Source organism: Equus przewalskii, unplaced genomic scaffold (genome assembly GCF_037783145.1).
Source record: "Equus przewalskii isolate Varuska unplaced genomic scaffold, EquPr2 contig_R1837, whole genome shotgun sequence".
Classification (NCBI taxonomy): Eukaryota; Metazoa; Chordata; class Mammalia; order Perissodactyla; family Equidae; genus Equus; species Equus przewalskii.
Window position 1 is genome coordinate 481,130 of NW_027228437.1, and position 23,628 is coordinate 504,757.

At 36.3% G+C, this 23,628-nt stretch overlaps 1 pseudogene; it reads left to right on the plus strand.

Annotated features, from left to right (window-relative positions):
• The first annotated feature begins 438 nt into the window (after nucleotides 1-438).
• LOC139081364 (olfactory receptor 7A5-like) lies at nucleotides 439-1,395 on the plus strand (annotated as a pseudogene).
• Nucleotides 1,396-23,628: the final 22,233 nt, after the last annotated feature.

A 23,628-nucleotide genomic window follows, 5' to 3' on the forward strand; every position in this document is an offset into this window, starting at 1 on the left:
TACATGCATAAAGAGTAATAAAACTTGGATACACCTGGCCTTTAATATGATCTCATGAGACCAGAGAATCAGAAAGAATAACTGTCTTTGTGTGTAGACCAGATTCCCACAAGGGAATGATGTGCTCAGAGGCTCAAGTAACAATGGGATGAGAAATAAAGAGCTGTACTATCCTCTCTGCTACAGGACCTTAGCATGTGCAATCTTAAGCTGGCCTGGACATTGTTGTTTATTTGGGTTCCTAAGTCTTGCTGGGAGACTGATTCTTGACACCTTCTTGCTGTCCTCTCAGCAAACAGAATTTCGTTCTCCATCATCAACTCTCCAGGAAGAACTTTGGACTTCCACCTGCAGACCTTTCTCTCAGAGATCTCATCCAGGTGCATTTGAGAGTTTACTAGATGCTCAGAAGAGTGTAAGATAGAATGGAACCTAAGAATGTATACATGGCGAGGCAATAATACACAAATTTCAGAATATCTTCTGGGACTTTCATGGAAACCAGAATAGCAGCCCCTTATATTTGGGCTTTTTCTCTGCATGTACCTGATCATTGTGTTTGAAAACCTGATCATCCTCCTGGCTGTCAGCTCAGACTCCCACCTCCACACGGTTATGCACTTCTTCCTCTCTAACCTATCCTTTCCAGAGATCTGTTTTACCTCCAGCACTATCCCACAAATGCTATGGAACATCCAGAAACAGCAAAATTATAACCTACAAAACCTTCATCATGCAGATGTATTTTTTCATGCTCTTTGCATTGTTGTACATCTGATGGCTTATGACTGGTTTGTGGCCATCTGTCGCCCCTTGCACCACAGAGTCATCATGAAGCCCCAGCTCTGTGGTCTGCCCATTCTGGCATCCTAGATCATGAGTAGTCTGAATTCCTTGTTACAAGCTTGATGGCATTGCAGCTTTCTCTCTGCACCAACTTGGAAATTTCCCAATATTTTTGTGAACTCAATCAGATGGTCTAACTTGCCTGTTCTGAAACTTTTCATAATAATGCGGTGATGTGTTTTACAGCTATCCTGCTGGGTGGTGATTCTTTTGCTTGTATTCTTTACTCATACTCTGAGATAGTTTTTTTGCATGCATGGAAATTCATCAGCTCGGGGGAAGTATAAAGCATTTTCTACCTGTATGTCTCACCTGTCAGTTGTCTCCTTATTCTATTGTATAGTCCTAGGAGTGTACCTTAGCTCATCTGCTATCCGCAACACACACTCAAGCGCGATGGCCTCAGTGATGTACATGATGATCACACTCACGCTCAATCCTAGCATCTATAGCCTGAGAAATAATGATATAAAGAAAGCTCTGAAAATTTTCTTTGTGAGGGAAACTATAAAAGGTCCAACTGTCCTAGGACTGAAGAAGTGCTCGTGAGTGCTGAGGTTAAATCTGTCTTAGAGTCAGGAATTTTGATTATTTGATCATACTATGAAAGTGATGTTGAACTTTCTATTTACTTTTGGGAATTACTATTTCTTTGACATCAAATTTTCATTTTATTTTAAGTAACTAACTTTATTATGTTTTTTCTCTCTCTGATATCTGACAGTTTTTCCCTTTATTGTGCTCCTACTTTCCCAAATTTATTCCAAGTATAGATTAAAAATATTGGCAAATTCTGAATCACTTAATTAAATAACGTGGATTTTCTTTAGAATGTTTTTCTCAAATGACGTATCATACCAAATACTTTTGTTTTACTGAAAGAATTATCGTAGTTGTACTACTCCTATGGGAAAAAAATTACATTTGAATACCAATGCAATTTTTATAATTTTATACTACAGGAAAATCTGGGATCACAATTTTTAATTTTGTTTCCAACATTCCTTTGTACAACATTGCCTTAACTACTCTTCTTGATAATGTAAACTCTAATATACTTTTGTGATTTGAGGCTGGTCACTGGGTTTTATTCTCCTCACTATGATCCTGTTCTCTTTCAGCTTGGTGTCAGCAATGCCTACCATAGTCACTAGCAAAATGATTATCAAATGCATGTTTCTTTTTTTCTTTCTTTCTTTTCTTTTATTAATTGCATAACATTGGATTATAACATTATATAGCTTTCAGATGTACATCATAATATATTTTGAATTCTGTGTAGATTACATCATGTCCTGACCCAAGAAGTAATTATACTCCATGACCTCATATGTGACCCTAATCACCCATTTTGCCCTACTTCCCTTCCCCTATGATAACCGCAAATCCAATCTCTGTTGCCATGTGTTTGTTTGTCATTGTTTTTATCTTCTACTAATAAGTGAGATCATACAGTATTTGACTTTCTCACTCTGACTTATTTCACTCAGGATAATACACTCAAGGACCATACATGTTGTCACAAATGGCTGGATTTCATCATTTCTTACAGCTGAATAGTATTCCATTGTGTATATATGTGCCACATCTTCTTTATCCGTTTGTCCCTTGATGGGCACTTAGGTTGCTTCCAAATCTTGGCTATTGTGTATAATGCTGTAATGAACATAGAGATGCAGGTATCTTTATGCCTTTGCATTATCAATTTATTTGGATAAATACCCAGCAATGGGATAGCTGGATCAAATGGTAGATCTGTTCTTAATTTTCTGAGGATACTCCATATTGCTTTCCATAGTGGCTGCACCAGTTTGCACTCCTACCAGCAGTGTACAAGGGTTCCCTTCTCTCCACATCCTCTCCAACACTTGTTATTTCCTGTCTTGTTGATTATAGCCATTCTGACCAGAGTGAGGTGATACCTCATTGTAGCTTGATTTGCATTTCCCTGATAGCTAGTGATGTTGAGCATCTTTTCATATGCCTGTTGGCCATCTGTTTATCTTCTTTGGAGAAATCTCTGTTTAGATCTTTTCCCCATTTTTTAATGGGACTGTTGGTTTTTTTGTTGTTGACATGTATGAGTTCTTTGTATATTTTGGATATTAACCCCATATCTGATATATGGTTTGCAAATTTCTTCTCCCAATTGTTGGTTGTCTTTTTGTTTTGTTTATGGGTTCCTTTGCTGTGCAGAAGCTTTTTAGTTTGATGTAGTCCCATTTGTTCATGTTTTATTTTGTTTTCCTTGCCCGGTCAGACATGATTCTTGAAAGTATGCTGCTAAGGTGTACGTCAAAGAGCATACAGCCTATGTTTTCTTCTAGACATTTCAAGGTTTCGGGTCTTACATCCAAGTCTTTAATCCATTTTGAGTTGATTTTTGTGCATGGTGAAAAGGAATGGTCTACTTTCACTCTTTTGCATGTGGGTGTCCAGTTTCCCCAACACAATTTATTGAAGAAAATGTCCTTTCTCCATCATATGCTTTTGGCTCCCTTGCCAAATATTAGCTGTCCATAAATGTGTGGGTTTATTTCTGGGCTCTTGATTCCATTCCATTGATCTGCGTGTCTGTTTTTGTGCCAGTACCATGCTGTTTTGGTTACTATGGCTTTGTAGTATATTTTGAAATCAGGGAGTGTGACATCTCCAGCTTTGTTCTTTTTTCTCAGGAATCCTTTGACTCTTCGGCGTCTTTTCTTGTTCCATATCAACTTTAAGATTCTTGATTCTATTTTGGTGAAAAATGCTGTGGAACTTTCATAGGGATTGTACTGAATCTATAGATTGCTTTAGGAAGTATGGACATTTTAGCTATGTCAATTTTTCCAATCCAAGAGCACAGGATATCTTTCCATTTCTTTGTTTCTTCTTCGATTTCTTTCAACAACGATTTGTAGTTTTTGGTGTACAGATCTTTCACCTCTTTGGTAAAGTTTATTTCTAGGTATTTTATTCCTTTTGTTGCATTGGCAAATGTGACTGCATTCTTAATTTATCTTTCTGCTACTTTGTTGTTAGTCTATAGAAATGCAACCAATTTTTCTATGTTAATTTTGTATCCAGCCAGTGGACTGTATTCATTTATTGTTTCTAAAAGTTTTTTAGTGGATTCTTTAGCGTTTTCTACACATAAAATCATGTTATCTGCAAAGAGTGACAGTTTCACTTCTTTTCCGATATGGATCCCTTGTATTTCTTTTTCTTGCTTAATTGCTCTGGCTAGGATTTTCAATACTATGTTAAATAAGCGTGGTGACAGTGGGCATCCTTGTCTCATTCCTGGTCTTAGAGGGATAGCTGTCAGCTTTTCTCTGTTGGGAATGATATTTGCTGTGGGTTTGTCATATGTGACCTTTATTAAGTTGAGGTATTTTCCTTCTATACCCATTTTATTTAGAGTTTTTACCATAAATGTGTGCTGTATCTTGTCAAATGCTTTCTCTGCATCTATTGAGATGATCATGTGATTTTTATCTTCATTTTGTTAATGTGGTGTATCACTTTGATAGATTTGCCGATGTGGAACCATCCCTGCATCCCTGGAATGAAACCCACTTTATCATGATGTATGATCCTTTTCATGTATTCTTGTATTCGATTTGCTAGTACTTTGTTGAGGATTTTTGCATCAATGTTCATCAGTGATATTGGTCAGTAATTTTCTTTTATTTGTGTTGTCCTTGTCTGGTTTTGGTATCAGGATAATGTTGGCTTCATAGAAGGAGATAGGAAGCCTCCCCTCCTTTTCAATTTTTTGGAAGAGTTTGAGAAGGATAGGTATTAAGTCTTCTTTCAATGTTTTGTAGAATTCACCAGGGAAGCCATCTGGTCCTGGACCTATATTTTTGGGGAGGTTTTTGATTGCTGTTTCGTTCTCCTTACTGGTGATTAGTCTATTCAAATTGCTACTTCTTCTTGGTCCAGTTTTGGAAGGTTGTATCTTTCTAAGAATTTATCCATTTCTACTAGATTATCCAATTTGTTGCTGTATAGCTTTTCACAGTATTCTCTTATCTTTTGTATTTCTGAGGTGTCCAATGTACTTTCTCAGCTTTAATTTCTGATTTTATTTATTTGAGCCTTCTCTCTTTTTTCTTGGTGAGTCCAGCTAAGGGTTTGTCAATTTTGTTGATCTTTTCAAAGAACGAGCTCTTTGTTGCATTAATTTTTTCTATTTTTTTTAGTCTCTATTTCTTTTATTTCTGCTCTGATTTTTATTATTTCCTTCCTTCTGCTGATTTTGGGCTTTATTTGTTGTTCTTTTTCCAGTACTGTTAGATTGGTTATTGGGGATTTTTCTTGTTTCCTGATGTAAGCCTGAATTGCTATAAAGTTTCCTCTTAGAACTGCTTTTGCTGAATCCCATAGATTTCGGCATGTGGCATTTTCATTTTCATTTGTTTCCAGGATTTTTTTTATTTTTTCATTGACCCAATCGTTGTTCAGTAGCATTTTGGTTACTCTCCACCTGTTTGTGGCTTTTCTGATTTTCTTCCTGTAGTTGATTTCTAGTTTCATACCTTTGTACTCAGAAAAGATGCACGGTATTATTTCGATCTTCTTAAATTTATTGAGACTTGTTTTGTGGCCTAATATCTGAACAATCCTGGAGAATGTACCATGTGCGTTTGAAAAGAATGTGTATTCTGTGGTTTGTGGATGGAATGTTCTGTATATATCCACTAAGTCCATCTGGTCTAATGTGTCCTTTAAGGCCAGTGTTTCCATATTGATCTTCTGTTTGGATGATCTATCCATTGGTGTAAGTGGAGGGTTAATGATCCCTACTATTATTGCATTACTGTCTATTTCTCCTTTTATGTCTGTTAATAATTGCTTTATATATTTAGGTGCTCCTATCTTGGGTGCATAGCAATTTACAAGTGTTATATTTTCTTGTTGGATTGTTGCCTTTATCACTATGTAGTTCCCTTCTTTATCTCTTGTTATAGTTTTTTAAAGTCTATTTTGTCTGTTTTAAGTATTGCTACCCCCTGCTTTCTTTGCTTTGCCACTTCCATGGCATATCTTTTTCCACGCTTTCACTTTCAGGTTGTGAGGGTTTTTAGGTCTGAAGTACGTCTCTTGTATGCAGCATATACATGGATCTTGTTTTTTATGCAATTGCCCACCCTATGCCTTTTGATTGGCGCTTTTAGTCCATTGACATTTAAACTAGCTGTTGATAAATCTGAATTTATTGCCATTACGTTTTTTCTGGGTGATTTAGTAGTTCTTTTCTGTTCCTTTCTTTTTCTCTTGCTCTCTTCCCTTGTGGCTTGATGGCTTTAATTAGTAATATGTTTGATTTCTTTTGTCTTATTTATTTGCTTAGTTATTATAGGTTTCTGAGTTTGATTACCATGAGGATCCTATATATTCTATGAATATAATAGTCCATATCAAGTTGATAGACCCTTTAGATTGACCTCTTTCTAAAAGCTCTACTTTTTCACTCTGCTCCTACCACATTTTATGTTTTTGAAATCATATATAGTATCTTGTTTAGTGTGTGTCAATCCATTACCCTCTTATCATTGAAATTGGTAGTTCTAGTACATTTATCTTTTAACCTTCATTTTATCTTCACTGGTATTTGATCTGTTAGCTTTACTATATTTTTAAGTTTACCAGTGATTTTATTACCTGATTTTTTAGAGGGGGTTTTCTTGATAATTTTTAAATCACTATTCGTGGTCATCACTTTCCCAGTTAAATAAATCCCTTCAGCATTTCTTGTAGAACAGGTTTCTTGGTGATAAACTCCTTCAGTTTTTGCTTGTCTGGGAAGCTCTTTATCTCTCTTTCCATTCTCAATAACAACCTTGATGGATAGAGTATTCTTGGCTGTAGGTTTTTTCCTTTTAGCACTTTAAATACATTGTGCCATTCTCTTCTTGCCTGTAGGCTTTCAGCTGAGAAGTCCGCTGATAGCCTCATGGGCTTTCCTTTGCATGTCACTTGTGACCTTTCTCTTGCTGCTTTTAGTATTCTCTGTTTATCTTCAATTTTGGATATTTTAATTATAACGTGTCTTGGTGTGGGCCTCTTTGGGCTTATCTTGTTTGGAGCTCTCTGTGCATTTTGTACTTGGATGTCTGTTTCCTTCCTTATGTTAGGAAAATTTTCACCAATTATTTCTTCAAATAAATTTTCTGTCCCTTTGCATCTCTCTTCTCCTTCTGGGACCCCTATAATCCAAATATTGGCACACTTGATATTATCCCAGAGTTCCCTTAGACTGTTTTCATTCTAATTGTTTTTTTCTGTTCAGCTTCAGTGATTTCCTTTACTCTTTCATCTAGCTAGCTGATCCTTTCTTCTGTATCCTTTACTCTACTATTGATTCCCTCTAGTGAATTTTTCATTTCCAGTATTGCATTCTTCATTTCTGATTGGTTATTTTTTATATTTTGCCATTCTTTGTTGATGAGTTCAGTGTGTACATTCAGTCTTCTCCCAATATCTGTGAGCCTCGTTATGAGAGTTTGTTTGAACTCTTTGTCAGGTGGGTCATCTATTTCAGTTTCATTTAGTTCTTTTTCTGGGGTTTTGTCCTGTTCCCTTGCTTGGAAAGTATTCCTTTGTCTGCTCATTATTCCTCTTTCTCTGTGGTTGTTTCTATGTAGTAGATGAGTCTGCTATGCCTCCGGAACTTGGAGAAGTGTCCTTATGTAAGAGATGCCTTATGAGTCCCAGCAGTATCCTTCCTTCTCGTCACCAGTCCAAATGATCCAGGAGTGACCCTTTTGTGCACCACTTATGTCTTTCTGCTGTGGCAGGGTTGCCCCTAATGCAGGTACCCAGGGAGTCTAGTCTTTCTTTCTCTGGTCAGCTTTTTGTAAATCTGGTTTGTGGAGCCTCAGCACCATTGGTTACAAAATCTGACAGCACACTCCTGTTGCAGTTTTCCTCTTAATTGGGTAGGTATCCAGTGTAGCTTGTTGCTAGGCTCATGCACTTACGGTTGCAATAGGCCTCAGGCCTACAAGGGTGTTGTCAATTCTCTTAGGTGTGCAGCTGTGTTTGGCCAGCCTTAGGCATGGGAGCACTCAATTGTTTCAGACATTGGAAGGTGGGCTGACACTTTTAATGTCTATTTGTGAAGCACTGGTCTTCTGCTGCTGATAAGCCTCCCTCCACATACACTCTGTCAATATAGTCCTGGTCCATGCACACTTCCCAGTCCCTGGATCATATCCCAATGCCCCACTGCAGAGGCCCGCACCTCTCCACAAATGTCCCCCACAGTTCAGCTGGTCCTTACACAGGTCGTGCCCCACAGAGGCAGACACATTCACCTGCCAGTAGAGGATCAAGGCACCCAGTCAATGCTGACCAAGTAGCCTGAGGGCTTGCTGTTGGGGGGAGGGGCCGGTCTCTAGGGTGGGCTGTCTGCCCTGGCTGAACTGGATTAAATCTGTGCTCTAGTGGGTGTGGCTGACCCCTGGGCTAACAGGCAAAGTGAAGAACCTTAATGGCACCCATTGGGTCTGTGTCAGCACACGTGGACCAGGTCAGAACAATGGCCTCTACCAATGTTGCAGTCTCTGGAGAGGTCTCTTCTCTCACTGAGATGCCCCCAGAGCCCACCAGGTGAGTCTCATTTTACCAAAGGACTGTCAGACTTCTCTCTGGTGATTTTAGGTGGTGCATGGGCCCTTTCAGACCCTGGTCTGTTCAGCTTTCATCTGATAGCTTCTCTAGGGTTATCCATGCTGCAGTTAATAGCCAGCAATGCCAGATAATAAGACATTCATCTCAGTTGTGCTGAATGTGCTTATAGCAGTATCAGCCCCTGCTCTAGATGTCACTCCTCCAGGGAGGGCTGCATATCTTAGCGTGGCTCCTGCCTGGCCAGCTGAAAAACTCTGCTGCTCCTGAAGGTGGACTTTTTTCCCTCTCCAGCAGGAATTTCTGCACATTCCACTTTATTCAGGACAGTTCATTGTTATGGGGGTTCTTTTTATCCAGTTTTCAGTTTTCGATACAGGGTAATTTTTCCAAAAATAGTTGTGACTTTGTTGTGTTTGTGGGAGGAGATGAGTTCAGAGTCTGCTTCTGCTGCCATCCTGATGAGATCTCCAAATACATGTTTCAAAGACGAGTCTTCATTGAAAGGTAAATTTAATAATTAGTTCAACCTAATATGACCTTAAGATTACAGATGACCTTCAAAGTGATGAAGCAAAATTTAAAATCATATATTATGTTACTATGCAAAGTAGTGTTTCATGGTGAACACCTACAGATTGGAGTATAGAAGATAGAAGTATAGAGCTTATGCATATGAATGAAAGATTGGTGGATGTTTTGCTATTTTTAATTGAATTATGCTCATGATGCTGCTCGAAAACTTCCAGTGCTACCTATATCAGTTCTTTCATTTCTTTAAGTGAAATATCTCCCCTTCTAAATTTTACCATAACCATGAAACAAATGCTGAACGTTCATTGACATTATCATCCATTATATATCTCCATTATGCTCAGGATTGTGTTCATCTTTTGTGATCAAAGAATGACTCTAGAGAGAGGTTGAGTTCCTGTTCTGTCATATGAATTAAAGTCACCAGTTTTCCTACAGAAACATGCATGTTCTTTCAACGACTCTTGGCTACCTGGAAATGCGTCCCAATGAGAGTTCTAAATATGGTTATCTCAAATAAACTGAAATAACTGAATAACCATGGATTCTGTCTTCAAATATAAAAGCAAATGTCAAGAATAATTTGCAGCAGATTATTATAATTATCCTCACTTCTGTTTGCTTTGATTAATGTATCACTTGGCTATTACTGCATAACAAGCCATTCTAAAAGCAAATGATTTAATATAATGCCTTTATTACCAAATGATGTTCTATGGTGTGGGGTTGTTTTGAGCTCTTCTGGCGTCCTTTTGGTCTATAGTCAGCTGTGAGTCTGCGTCTCTAAGATCATCCACGATGTTGTATGTGGCCATGGTGCTCTTCTCACTTGAACCAACATATAGTCAGTTTACTTTATTTATTATCCAGTTTTATTTTTATAGTTTATAGAAAAAAGTGTATCAAGTGTGAATTGCTTCAAATTACTTCTACCATTCCTTTATCCATAGGGCACACTTTTCTTTCTACCCAGGTAGAAGTGATATCTCTTACCACTGCTCAGTGTGAATCAGCTACATCTACTCTAGATCTTACACTGTCCCTTACACCTCTAGATGTTTTCCTCCTAAGTAATTTATTACAGTATAATTACATATTATAAACTGCATATAATTGAAAGGTACAATTTGGTGAATAAAAGGAGCAATGCAAAAATTATTGGACATACTGCATGTTTCCGTTTGTGTGTAATTGAAGAAAGTGCACAATAAACTTTAATGGCTTTTTATTGTAATTGTTAAAAATTCAATCTCTTTTAGCCTCAATTTCATTACTTCAGGAGGTAATGTGGTACATTAAACATAACTTTAGAGGAACATTGCCAGAAAAGAATGAAATACGTGGACATAATTTGTTGCATCCAAAGAAAATATTCAAAAGTAAAGTTGTGTGTATGTATATGTATGTGTTTGTATACATTTTATATTCAAATAAGAACAGTCACACTTATATATGTACACATACAGATGCATTTATGATTTCATTTATTATGTAGAAAGAAAACAAGAAAATATTCAAGAGGATAGAAATTCAAAGCATGAATGTTTGAATTAACATAAAATGAAAAGAATGCATGAATTATACAAAGAGATTTAAAGGACACAGTAGAAAGTGTAGTCCAAAGTGATGACATTGGTTTATCCTGAACTCACCATCTCCCAGGTACACAGCAAATCTACAGCTCAATATGGAAGAATTCCTTCTGAAATAGACCTGATAACTAGCTGAATAGCTCCTTCACTTCAAATAACAAAAGTGTCATGTCAAGGCAGGCATGAGAAGCTTAAATGCATTCTAGCCAAAAATCCCACACTCACTGCAGCAACCTACAATCAGGAGGGATCTCACAAATCTGTAGTTTCTCCCTGAGAAGTGAAGGGTTTGTACTCTAAATTAGGAAACCCAACTCAATATCTGCACCTGAGAGAAAAGTCCTCAAAACATCTGACTTTAAAACCATTAGGCTTACTTCCACAAGACCAAAGCCTATAGCAAATGGAAAAGCTACTCTTAAAAGGCTCATCATATGGACTCACTTTTTCCACTGCTAAGCACAGAAGCAGAAGTTTTAAAAGTTCCCAGGCTATATGTGAAAGATTTATTTGCTAATTTTAATGCATCTACCAGAGCAGCAGTGGTTTGTTGGGATTCTTTCCTGGGATGGAGGTACTAGTGCCTACCATTTTTGCACTCTCCCTCTGCCTCACCAGAGCTGCCTCACTGATCTCCCTTCTGACTTGCTAAAGCTGGTGGACACCATCTCTGCCATCCCCCTCTACCTCACTAAGTCCAGTGGGTACTATCCCTGAGCTCTCTCACTGTCTCATTGAGCTGGAAAGTGCTGTTCATGTGCTTTCCTTCTGTCACACTCCACAGTGTAAGTGTCTCATGGAGGCGAACTTTAACACATCTGGTACCCCGGCATTTTTAGATCTGAAGCCCAAGTTTTTATGGCAGTAGTCCATGAACACGCCTTGAGTACCTGGCTTGGGAGACCAGAGGGGCTTGCATTCCTGGGTCTCATGGGACTTTAACAATAGGAGAGACAGTTCTTGGCCTACAATCCCCTTAAGGCACTGCACAGATAGAAGATTGAAACACACAACAATTTTTTTTAAAGATGCCTATTTGAATGTCCATGAGCTTTCACCTGAGGAGCAGGATTTCCATCTGGAATACTCATAGAGACCTGTGGAAGTATTCATAGGGAACAGAGGCCACGGATGCCGTCTTTATGCTCTCCTTCTGCCTTATCCCAGCTTGCTAGTATCTCCACGAAAGAAACTTATACACTTGTCTGGTGCCCCAATTTTTGCAGCTGCTCCCAGGGGACAATTCTATATCATGTGGCTCTGGATTCAAGCAGATCTTATGTGCACAGGTCCCAAAGGACTATAAACAACAAGAAAAGAGTGCTTAAACATCTACCACACTCAGAGAACAAGAAAAAGCAACAGGACCAGGAGATCAGTCTTTCTGTGAAAGAGATTTATAAGTTTATCATTATATCAGCAGTCTGAGGGGCAGGTTTCTAATTTAATATACATCTAAGAGCTCACTGTAAACCTTTCCAGAGACCTCAGAAGGGGGCACTATCTACACACTCACTCTACAGCATCTGGAGCACCAGTATCCTTTAGAGGGGAGTTTTTACACATGTCTTGTGCCCCAGTTTTACATCTGGTGTCCCAGGGTCTGTTTCTGATGAACAAGGGGCTCTCCTTGATCAGCTGGGTCTCAGATAATGTAGACTGGGGGATGTCATCTTTGCACTCTCTGTGTGTCTTACTGCAGCTCACCTGTATCTCCCCAAAAAAAGTTTATACATCTGTGTGAAGCCCTGAATTTTACAACTGTTGCACAGGAGATACCTCCATATTGACTAGTCTAGAGGCCAGCAAGGTTTATGATGACAGCCCCACAGGACTCTATACGCTTGCATACTTTAAAAACTGCCCCCTAAGGTCTGATTTCAATTAGCCTGAAACTAGGTGCTCACTGAGATTCTTCCAATTGGAACTCTGATAGGTCTTGGAGCACCCTCAACAAATGGGAGCTATTAAAAATGAAACAAACTAATTGGACATTCATAAATATTTGAGAGAAAACCAAGAGATAGTGAAAGGCTGAACAATAAGATTTATTTGCTACATGAGGCCACTCTTTCAGGACTGGTGGCTGATTCACACAATACATAGACAAAAACATATAATCAAGTAAAATGAGGAAACAAAGGACTATGTTAAACACCAAAGAACAAGATAAAACTTCATAAAAAAATCTTAGTGAAACAGATGAGTAACTTACCTGATAACGATATCAAAGTAATGGTCTTAAAGATGCTCACCAAATTCAGCAGGAATGGATGAACACAGTGACACCTTCAACAAGGAGGTATAAAACATAAGAAAGTTACAAACAGAAGTCACAGAGCTGAAGAATACAATAACTGAACTGAAAAATACTCTGTGGGGGTTGAACAGCTGACCAGATGAAGCAGAAGAAAGAATCAGTGACCATGAAGACAAGACGGTGAACACACTCAAACGGAAAAGCAGAAAGAAAAAAGTAATTTAAAAATGATGATAGATTAAGGGACATATGGGATGACATCAAGAGTAATAAAAATTACATTATAGGGGTCCCAGAGGGAGAAGAGTGAGAGAAAATTGAAAAAGAAAATAAACAATGATTAAAAATTTTCCTAATCTGAGGAAGGAAATAGATATCCAGATCCAGGAAGCTCTGAGAGTTCCAAATAAGGTGAACCCAAAGACAGCCACACCAAGAAACATTATAATTAAAATGCTAAAAATTAAAGATGAAGAGAGAATCTTATAACCAGAATGAGAAAAACAACTTGTACCATACAAGGGAACCCATATAAGACTATCAGCAGATTTTTCAGCAGAAATTTTGCAGGCCAGAAAGGAGAGGCAAAATTTATTCAAAGTGTTGATAGAAAAACATTTATAACCAAGGATACTTAAGCCAGCTAAGTTTGCATCCAGAATTGAAGGAGAAATAAAGAGTTTTACAGACAGAGAAAAGCTAACAGCGTTCATCACCACTAAATCAGCCTTATAAGAAATGCTAAAGTGACTTCTTTAAGCTGAAAGGAAAAGGTGCTAATTAGTAGCAACAAAACTTATGAAAGTCTAAATCTCACTGCTAAAGGTAAATATATGTTAAATGTAAATATATGCTAAAATAAATGGATGAATCACATCTAAAATTAGTATAAAGGTTAAAGACAAAAGTAGTAAAAATAACTATTACTACAATGATTAGTTAAGGAATACACAAAATAAAAAGATGTCAAATGTGACATGAAAATCATAAAACATGAGGGGGGGAGTAAAAATGTAGAGTTTTAGAATGTGCTCAAACTTAAGTTGTTATCAACCTAAAAAAGACTTTTATAAATACAGGTTGTTAGCTGTAAGACTCATGGTAAACACAAAGCAAAAGCCTACAGTAGATACACAAAAGGTAACGAGAATGGACTCTAAGCATTACACTAAAGAAAGTCATCAAACCATAAAAGAAGAGATCAGGAGAAGACGAAAAGTACAGAGAGTAAATCCAAAAATATCAGAAATCAATTTAAAAGTGGCAATAAGCATAGGCTTGTCAATAATTATTTTAAATATAAATGGACTCAATTCTCTAATTGGGAGATATAGAGTGGCTGAATATGTAAAACATCAAGACCCATCTATATGCTGTCTATGAGACATATTTCAGATGTAAGAATGACTGAGAGTGATAAGATGAGGAAAGATGTTCTATGCAAATGAGAACCAAAAGAAAGCTGTTGTAGCTACACTGAGACAAAATAGATTTTTAAACAAAGTTTGTAATAACAGATAAAGAAAGGCATTATGCAATCCAACGTAATCTAACAATTACAAATATATATGCACCCAATGTGGGAACACCTAAATATATAAAGCAAACATCCACAGACCTAAAGGGAGAAATTAACCCTAATACGGAAATAGTAGAGGATTTTAATACCCAACTTACGTGAATGGATGACTCATCAAGAAGAATATCAATACGGAAACATTGGCCATAAATGACAAGTTAGAATAGATGGACTTTAAAGATATATACTGGACATCTATCCAAAAGCAACAGAATATGCATTCTTCCCACATGCACGTGGAACAATCTCCAGGGCAGATAATATGTTAGACCATAAAATGTTTTTAAAAATCTAAGAGGATTGAACACATAGCAAGCATCTTTTTCAACCACAATCTTATGAAACTGGAAATTAATTACAAGAAGAAAACTGGAAAATCACAAACGTATGGAGATTAAATAACATGCTACTGAATAATCAATGAGTTAATGAATAAATGGAAAGAGAAATAAAAATGATACTTTAAAACAAGTAAAAATGGAATTGCAGCATACCAAAATTTATGGGATGTAGTAAAAGCATTTCTAAGAAGGAGGTTCACAACAATATAGATCTACCTCAAGTAACAGCCAAAAAATATACATCTAACTTTATATTTCAAGGAACTAGAAAAAGGAGAACAAATAAAGTCTAATGCTAGTAGAAGGAAGGAGATAAAGATCATAGTGGAAACAAATGAGATAGAGACTGAAAACACAAACGAAAAGATCAATGTAACTAAAAGCTGGTTGTTTGAAAAGATAAACACTAGTGAAAAATATTTACCTAGACTCACCACCAAAAGAAGTGACAGGGCTCAAATAAAGTCAGCACTGAAAAAGGAGACATTACAACCGATATCACAGAAATAAAAAGAATCATAAGAGACTTCTATGAACAATTATACACTAACGTAATGGACAATCTAGAAGAAATGCATAAATTTGTAGAAACATACAACCTTCCAAGACTGAAGCATGAAGAAATAGAAAATCTGAGTAGGTTGATTACTAATAAGGAGACTGATTGATTAATCAAAAAGCTCCCAACAAACAGAAGTCCAAGACTAGAAGGTTTGACTTGTGAAATCTACCAAACATCAAAAATAGAATTAATACCAATCCTTCTCAACTGTTCCAAAAAAGTATAAGAGGAGGAAACACTTCTAAAGCCATCTTATAAGTCCAACATTACCCAAATACGAACACTAGGTAAGGATACCACAAGAAAAGGAAATTATGGGCCAATACCCTTGATGAACAGATATGCAAAAATTCTCAACAAAATATTAGCAAACTGAATTCAACAATACATTAAGGTGATCTTACACCATGATCAAGTTGGATTTATTCCAGGGATGCAAGCATGGTTTAAGATCTGCAAATCAATCATGACACACTACAGTAAATGTTGGAGATGAATGATAAAATGCAATATCCATTTATAATATAAACTCTCAATAAAGTATTTATAGAGAGGACATATCTCAACATTTAGAAGCCATATGTAACAATCCCACAACTAATATCAAATTCAATGGTGAAAAGCCAAAATCTTTTTCTCTAACATCAGAAACAAGGCAAGATGCCCAATCTCATCTTTCATTCAACAAAGTATTGGAAATCCTAGCCAGAGCCATTAGGCAAGAAGAAGAAGTAAATGACTTCCAAATGAGAAAGGAAGAAGTAAAATTGTATATATTTGCAGATGACAACATTTTAGACTCCACCAAACAAGTGTTAGAACTAATAAACAAATTCAGTAAAATTGCAGGATGTAAAATCAATATAAAAAAATATGTTGCACTTCTACACATGAACAAATCCCATTAGAGAATTTTTTAAAAAAATTTCCAATTACAATTGCATCAAAAAATGATAAAATACCTAGGAATAAATTTAACCAAGAGGTGAAAAACCTGTACACAGAAAACTATAAGACATTGATGAAATAAATGAAGAAGACAGAAATAAATGGAAAGATATTCTGGACACATGGATTGAAAGAATTAACATTGTAAAAATGTCCATACTACACAAAGCAATTTACAGATTCAGTGCAATTCCCTACCAGAATTCAAATAGCATTTTACACAGAAATAGAACAATCTTAAAACTTGGGTGGGACCACAAAAGATCCTGAATAGACAAGAAAGAAGTAAACTGGAGGCATCATGCTCTCTGATTTCAAACAATACTACATTACTGTAGTAAAAGCATTATGGTATTGGCATCAAAACAGGCACACTGATCAATGGAACAGAATGCAGAGCCCAGAAGTATATCCACTCATATGCGGGCAATTAATTTATCACAAAGGAGCAAGAACATACAATGAGGAATAGACAGTTTCTTCAATTAATGTTGTTGGAAAAACTGGACAACCGTATGCAAAAAAAAAAAAAAAAGAAAAGAAAAAAAAGAAACTAGATTATCATCTTATACCATACACAAAAGCTAACTGAAAATGGATTAAAGATCTGATGTAAGACCTGAAACCATAAAACTCCAAGAAAAAACCATAAGTGATAAGCTCTTTGACATCAGTCTTGGCAATGATTTTTTTAATACAGCTCCAAAAGCAAAGGCAGCAAAAACAAATAGCAACAAGTGGGACTTCATTAAACTTAAAAGCTTCTGCACAGCAAAAGACGTCAACAAAATGAAAAGGCAAACTAATGAATGGGAGAAAATTTTTGCAAATCATATATCTGACAAGGGGTTAATATTCAAAATATATAAGGAACTCATACAATTCACCAGTAAATGAAGAATCTGATTAAAATATGAGCAGAGGATCTGAATAGATGTTTTTCCAAAGAACACATATAGACTGCCAAGAGGCGTATGAATAGATGTTCAATATAACTAATCAGGGAAATCTAAGTCAAAACCACAATGAGACATCAACTCACACCTGCTAGAATTACTACTACCAAAAAGACAAGATATAAAAAGTGTTGGTGAGGATGCGGAGAAAAGGGAATCCTTGCACACTGTTGGTTGGAATGTAAATTGGTGCAGCCAATATGGAAAACAGTATGGAGTTTCCTCAAAAACTTAAAAATAAACCTGCCATATGATCAACCAATTCTGCTTCTAGGTATTAATCAAAAGAAAACAGAAACATGAATTCAAAAACATATATGTACCCATATGGTCATTGCAGCAATATTTACAATAGCTAAGATATGGAAACAACCTAAGTGTCCATCAATGGATGGATGGATAAAGAAGATATGAGATATAGATACTCTCTGTCTTTCTCTCTCTCTCTCTCTCTCACACACACACACACACACACACAATGGAATACTGAAACAGCACATAAAGCATTGGCCAGCTTAAGCTAGTTTTGCTTCCTTAAAACAGGTTGTTGATCTAACCTTGCTCAATAACAGAGACAGCACTCTGCATGTGCCAGGGGGAAACCCATAGCCTTGGGATGAGGCTGAAACCAAGAATTTTCAGAAATGTTCCACTGGAAGTGAGAAGTACTTTGATAAGGAAAATGTGGCTTCCAGCAGCCAACTAGCTTGATTATTATATGGAATGATTCAAAATTAGCCACTCAGTTTACGTGGGCCCAACTGCAGCTTAATAGCCCCCAATCCCTTAAATTTCTCCCTGAACTTTGGATCAAGGAGACAGACTTGAAAGATTTGCTCCTGTCTCCTTGCCAGACAATCTCACAATAAAGCTCTTTCTTTTCTCCAAAGCCAGTGCCATACTACTGGCTTTTCTGTGTGTCAAGCATCAAGCCCTTTCTCGATAACAACATTATTCCATCATAAAAATGAATGAAATCTTGCCATTTTCAACAACATGAATGGACCTTGAGGGTATTAAGCCAAGTAAAATAAATCAGTCAGAGAAAGATAAGTATTGTATGATTTCACTTATATATGGAATATAATAAACAAAGCAAAACTCATAGAAACAGAGAAAAGATTGGTGGTTGCCAGAAGAGTGCTGGATTAGGGGGTGGAAAAATGGCTGAAAGGAGTCAAGAAGTGCAAACTTCCAATTACAATATAAATAAATCAAGGGGATGTAATGTACAACATGGTGACTACAGTGAATAATATTGTCTTTAATCTTTGAAAGTTAAGAGAGTAAATCTTAAAAGTTATCTTCACTAGAAAAAATGTAACTTTCGATAGAGACAGAGGATAATTAGACTTATTGCAATCATTCCATGATGTATACACATATTGAATTATTATGTTGTATACCTGAAATTAATCTAATATTATATGTCAATTATACCACAATAAAAAATAAAAAGATGACCCAGTCCCATAGTATAGTGGTTAAGCTTGCATGTTCTGATTTTGTGGCCCAGGGTTTCACCAGTTTGGATCCTGGGCATGGACCTAGCAACACTCATCAAGCCATGCTGAGTTGATGTCCCACATAGCAGAACTAGAAGGATCTACAACTAGAATATAGAACTATGACCTAGGGAGCTTTGGTGAAAAGAAGGGAAAATAAAAGATTGACAACAGATGTTAGCTTAGGGTTAATCTTTGTAAAAATAATTTTAAAAATAAATGAAAAGAAAGCAAAAAACTACATACCAAAATCTCTGATTAATATATATGCAAGGATTTGCAACAAAATACCAGCAAACAAAAATTAATAGAAAAATAAAGAGACCATACATCATGAAGAAGTGAAATTTATTCTTAGAATGCAAGGATGTTTCCTTTTAAGTAAAGAAATAAATATGATGCATCACATTGATAGAATTAAAGTTTAAAGAGATATGATTAGCTCAATAGATGTGGAAAACACTTTTGGCAAATTCAACATCCTTTCATAATGTACTGTCACAACAAATTTGTAATAGAATAATCACATCTCAAAATAATTAAGGCCATATATGACAAGACACAGCCAACAAAATATACAGCAGTGAAAAGCTTAAAGTTTTCTCTCCAAGATTAGGAACAAGATAAGGATGTTACTCTCACCACTATTATTCAACATGGTACTAGACATCCTAGTCAGAGCAATTAGACAAGAAAAAGAAATAAAATACATTGAAACCAGAAAGGAAGAAGTAAAACAGTCCCCATTCAAAACATGATATCTTATGTAGAGAGCCATAAAGACCCCACCAAAAACTGTTAGAAGTAATAGACAAATTCAGTTAAGTTTTAGAACAGAAAATCCACGTATAAGAATCAGTTGTATTTCTATACACCAAAAATGAGCAATCTAAAGAGGAAATAGAGAAAATACTATCTTTACAATAGCATCAAAACAATAAAGTACACAAGAATAAAGTTAACCAAGGAAGTGAAATTTCTATACAAATAGAACTAGAAGACATTAATGAAATAAAATGAAAAAACACAAATATGTAGAATGATTGTCCTCGCTCATGGATTGAACAATCTAATATTCTTAAAATGTCCATACTACCTAAAGCTGTCTATGGATTCTATGCAATCACTATCAAAATTACAACGCCTCTTTTCACAGAAATATTTTTAAAAATCCTCACATTTTTATGGAATCACAGAAGACCCTGAATGACCAAAGAAATTCTCAGGAAAAAAAAACACACAACCAAGCTGGAGGCATCACACTTTCTGATTTCAAATTTGGTTTCAAAGTTATAGTAATTAAAACAATATGGTACTGGTATATAAAGAACCACAAAGACCAGTGAAACAGTATCAAGAATCCAGAAATAAACCCATGTATATATGGGCAACCAGTATTTAACAATAGAGCCCAGAATACTTGTTTAAGAAAGGATAATGTCTTTAATAAATGGAGCAGGAAAACCTGAATATTCATATACATTAGAAAGAAATTGAACTCCTATCTTACACAATTCAAAAAAAATAATTTTAAGTGGATTAAAGACCACATAGGACATGAAACCATAGAACTCCCAGGAGAAAGAGTAGGAAAAAATGTCCTTGACATGCATCCTGGCAATGAATTTTTGGATATGACACCAAAAACCCAAACCACAAAAGAAAAGATAAACAGATGGGGCAAATCAAACTAAAAATATTCTGCATGGCAAAAGAAACAATCAACAGAATGAAAAGACAACCTACCAATTGGGAGAAGATATTTGAAAATCATATATTGATAAGGGGTTAATATCCAAAACAGGTTTAAAACACATACAACTCAAAAACACAAAAACAACCTGATTAAAAAATAAACAGAGTATGTGAACAGACATTTTTGCAAAGAGGATATACAGATGGCCAATAGGCACATGAAATAATGTTCACGATCACTAATTAGGCAAATGCAAATCAAAACCACAATGAGATATGACTTCCCACCTGTCAGAATCACTATCATTAAAAAAAGCTAAACAAACCACCAGAAATTGAAAAGTAACACGGATGTGGAGAAAAGGGGCTTCTCATACTCTGCTGGTGGGAATGTAAATGTTGCAGCCACTGTGGAGACCAGTATGGAAATTCCACAAAGAATTTAGTCTAACATATGATCTAGCTATTTCACTTCTGGGTGTTTATTGAAAGAAAGCAAAACATTAATTCAAAAATATATATGCACCACTATGTCTATTGCAATATTATTCACAGTAGCCAAGACCTGGAAACAATCTAAGTGTCCATCAACTATCAAATGGATAAAAATCGTGTTGTTTGTATGTACAATGGGATATTACTCATCCATAAGAAAGATGAAATCTTGCAATTTTCAATATGGATAGACCTCGAGGGTATTACGCTAAGCAAAAACAACTCAGACAGAGAAAGACAAATACTATACGATTTCACTCATGTGTGGATAATAAAAAAGCAAACACATACAGAGAACAAAGTGGTGGTTACCAGAGGGGAGGTCAGGTAGGGGTAGGGCAAATGGGTCAAATGGGGACACTTGTACCATGAGGGAGGGAATTAGATTTTTGGTGGTGAACATGATGTAGGCTATGCAGAAGTTGAAATATAGTGATGTACTCCTGAAATGCATACAGTGTTATAAACCAATGTTACCTCAACAAATTTTTAAAAAATTACCTGAAGAGGCAATTTTGGTGAAGTCCTAAAAATACCTACACCTGACTCTAATACAGTACCACAGCCTTTTTACTCAAAGACTGGTCCACAGATTAGGATCTTCAGTATCATCACCCAGGAGCTTCTTAGAAATTTAGAGTCTCTTGCACCGAAGGAGACCTACTGAATCAGAATCTGCATTTGAACTAGGTTCCTTGGTGACTCACCTGCAGTTTGAAGTCACGGAAGTGCTGGTCTTGAATGACTTTTCTCACCTTCTCACTATTGACTTTTGGGGCTGGATAAGTATTTATGTTGTGTGTTGTCCTGTGCATTTTAGGTGACTAGCAATATTCCTTCAACATGGTCAAGTGTCTCAGGGGCAAAGTCACCTCTGATTGAGAACCAATGGCCTGATGTTTCAGAACTGAAAGCATTCTGACAGAATTCCAATCAAGACCCCATGTCTAACTTGTAAATTTGGACAGATCACTAAATCTCTCTGAGCACCATTTCTGCAATATAGACTGGAGTTCATAAACATACTATCTCATAGAACACACTTTTGTAAAAATTAAATAGGAAAGACCCTATAAGCTGGTAAGTTCAGATAATTTGGCATAAAATGATCTAAATAGATCTCTTGTAATTAGCAAATGTTTCATAATGAAGGATGAAATATCAGCTCTTAACTTGTGCTATAAATAGGAATTGCAAGTTGTTTTGGCAAATGTATCAGGAAGGCAAGGAATTTTGTGCCCAAGATTTTCTATTACAGGAACACAATTCTCCCATGTTCTGAAGAATGGAATAGCAATTTTCTGGAGATATGAGGGACAGTGTTTCCACCAGAAGTTAATGTTTGAAGATCCTATGGACATGAACCAGAGGATTCTCAGTCTTAAACTTTTGACAAAATTTAAACTCAGGGTTTTGATGAAGCTCTGCTAGGTTGGACCTCTGGAAGGCAGGAGAGTTTATGTAGAGGGAGTCACAAGAACTGGATTCACTTGATTTCTAAGTTCGTCTCTTGGAAACAGAGAATTAGTAGGAATGGATTTGTGGGTTTGTTAGACATGTACTTTATTGTAAATGATCTGTGGGAGGCATTTGCTTTTGCATGGTGAGGTCGTGGTGATTTTATTCCTGCTTGCTTGTATTTATTCAAAAAGAATGGGTGTTTTTTTTTCACCAACTGGCTGTTTTCCCTTTGGTTAATTTTTGCGTATATAAATGTATTGGGGCAAATGTATGAAAGTATTGTTAATTTTGTGTGATCAGTTCTATCAGTCTTTCAAATTGTGTTACTCCTTTGTATTTTTTATTGAGTATATAGTAGTTTACAACATTGTGAGACTTCAACTGTACATTACTACTTGTCCATCACCACTTAAGTGCTCCCCTTCACCCTCTGTTCTCATCCCCCAGCCCCCAGTAACCACTGAACTGTTCTCTTTGTCCATGTGTATGTTTATCTTCCACATATGAGTGAAATAATCTGGTGTTTGTCTTTTTATGGATTATTTTGCTTAACATAATACCCTCCAGGCCCACCCATGATATTGCAAATGAGATAATTTTATTTTTAATGGCTGAGTAGTATTCCCTTGTGTATATATACCATATCTTCTTTATCCAATCATCTGCTGATGGTTACTTGGGTTACTTCCATGTCTTGTCTATTGTGAATAGTGCTGCAATGAACATAGGTGTCCATAAGTCTCTTTGAATCATTGATTTCAAGTTCTTTGGATAGCTACCCAGTAGTGGGATAGCTGGATCATATGGTATTTCTACTTTCAATTTTTTGAGAAATCTTGAAACTGTTTTCCATAGTGGCTGCACTTGTTTGCATTCCCACCAGCAGTGTATGAGGGTTCCCTTTTCTCCACAACCTATCCAACAATTGCTACTTTTTGTCTTAGCGATGATAGCCATTTTAATGTGTGTAAGGTGATACCTTAGTATAGTTTTGATTTGCATTTCCCTGATAACTAGTGATGCTGAACATCTTTTCATGTGCCTATTGGCCATCTGTATATCTTCTTTGGAGAAATGTCTGTTCATATCCTCTGCCCATTTTTTGATCAGGTAGTTTCACTTTCATTTTTGAGTTGTGTGAGTTCTTTATAATATATTATGAAGATTAACCCCTTGTCAGATATATGACTTGCAAATATTTTCTCCCAGTTGGTGGGTTGTCCTGGTTTCCTTT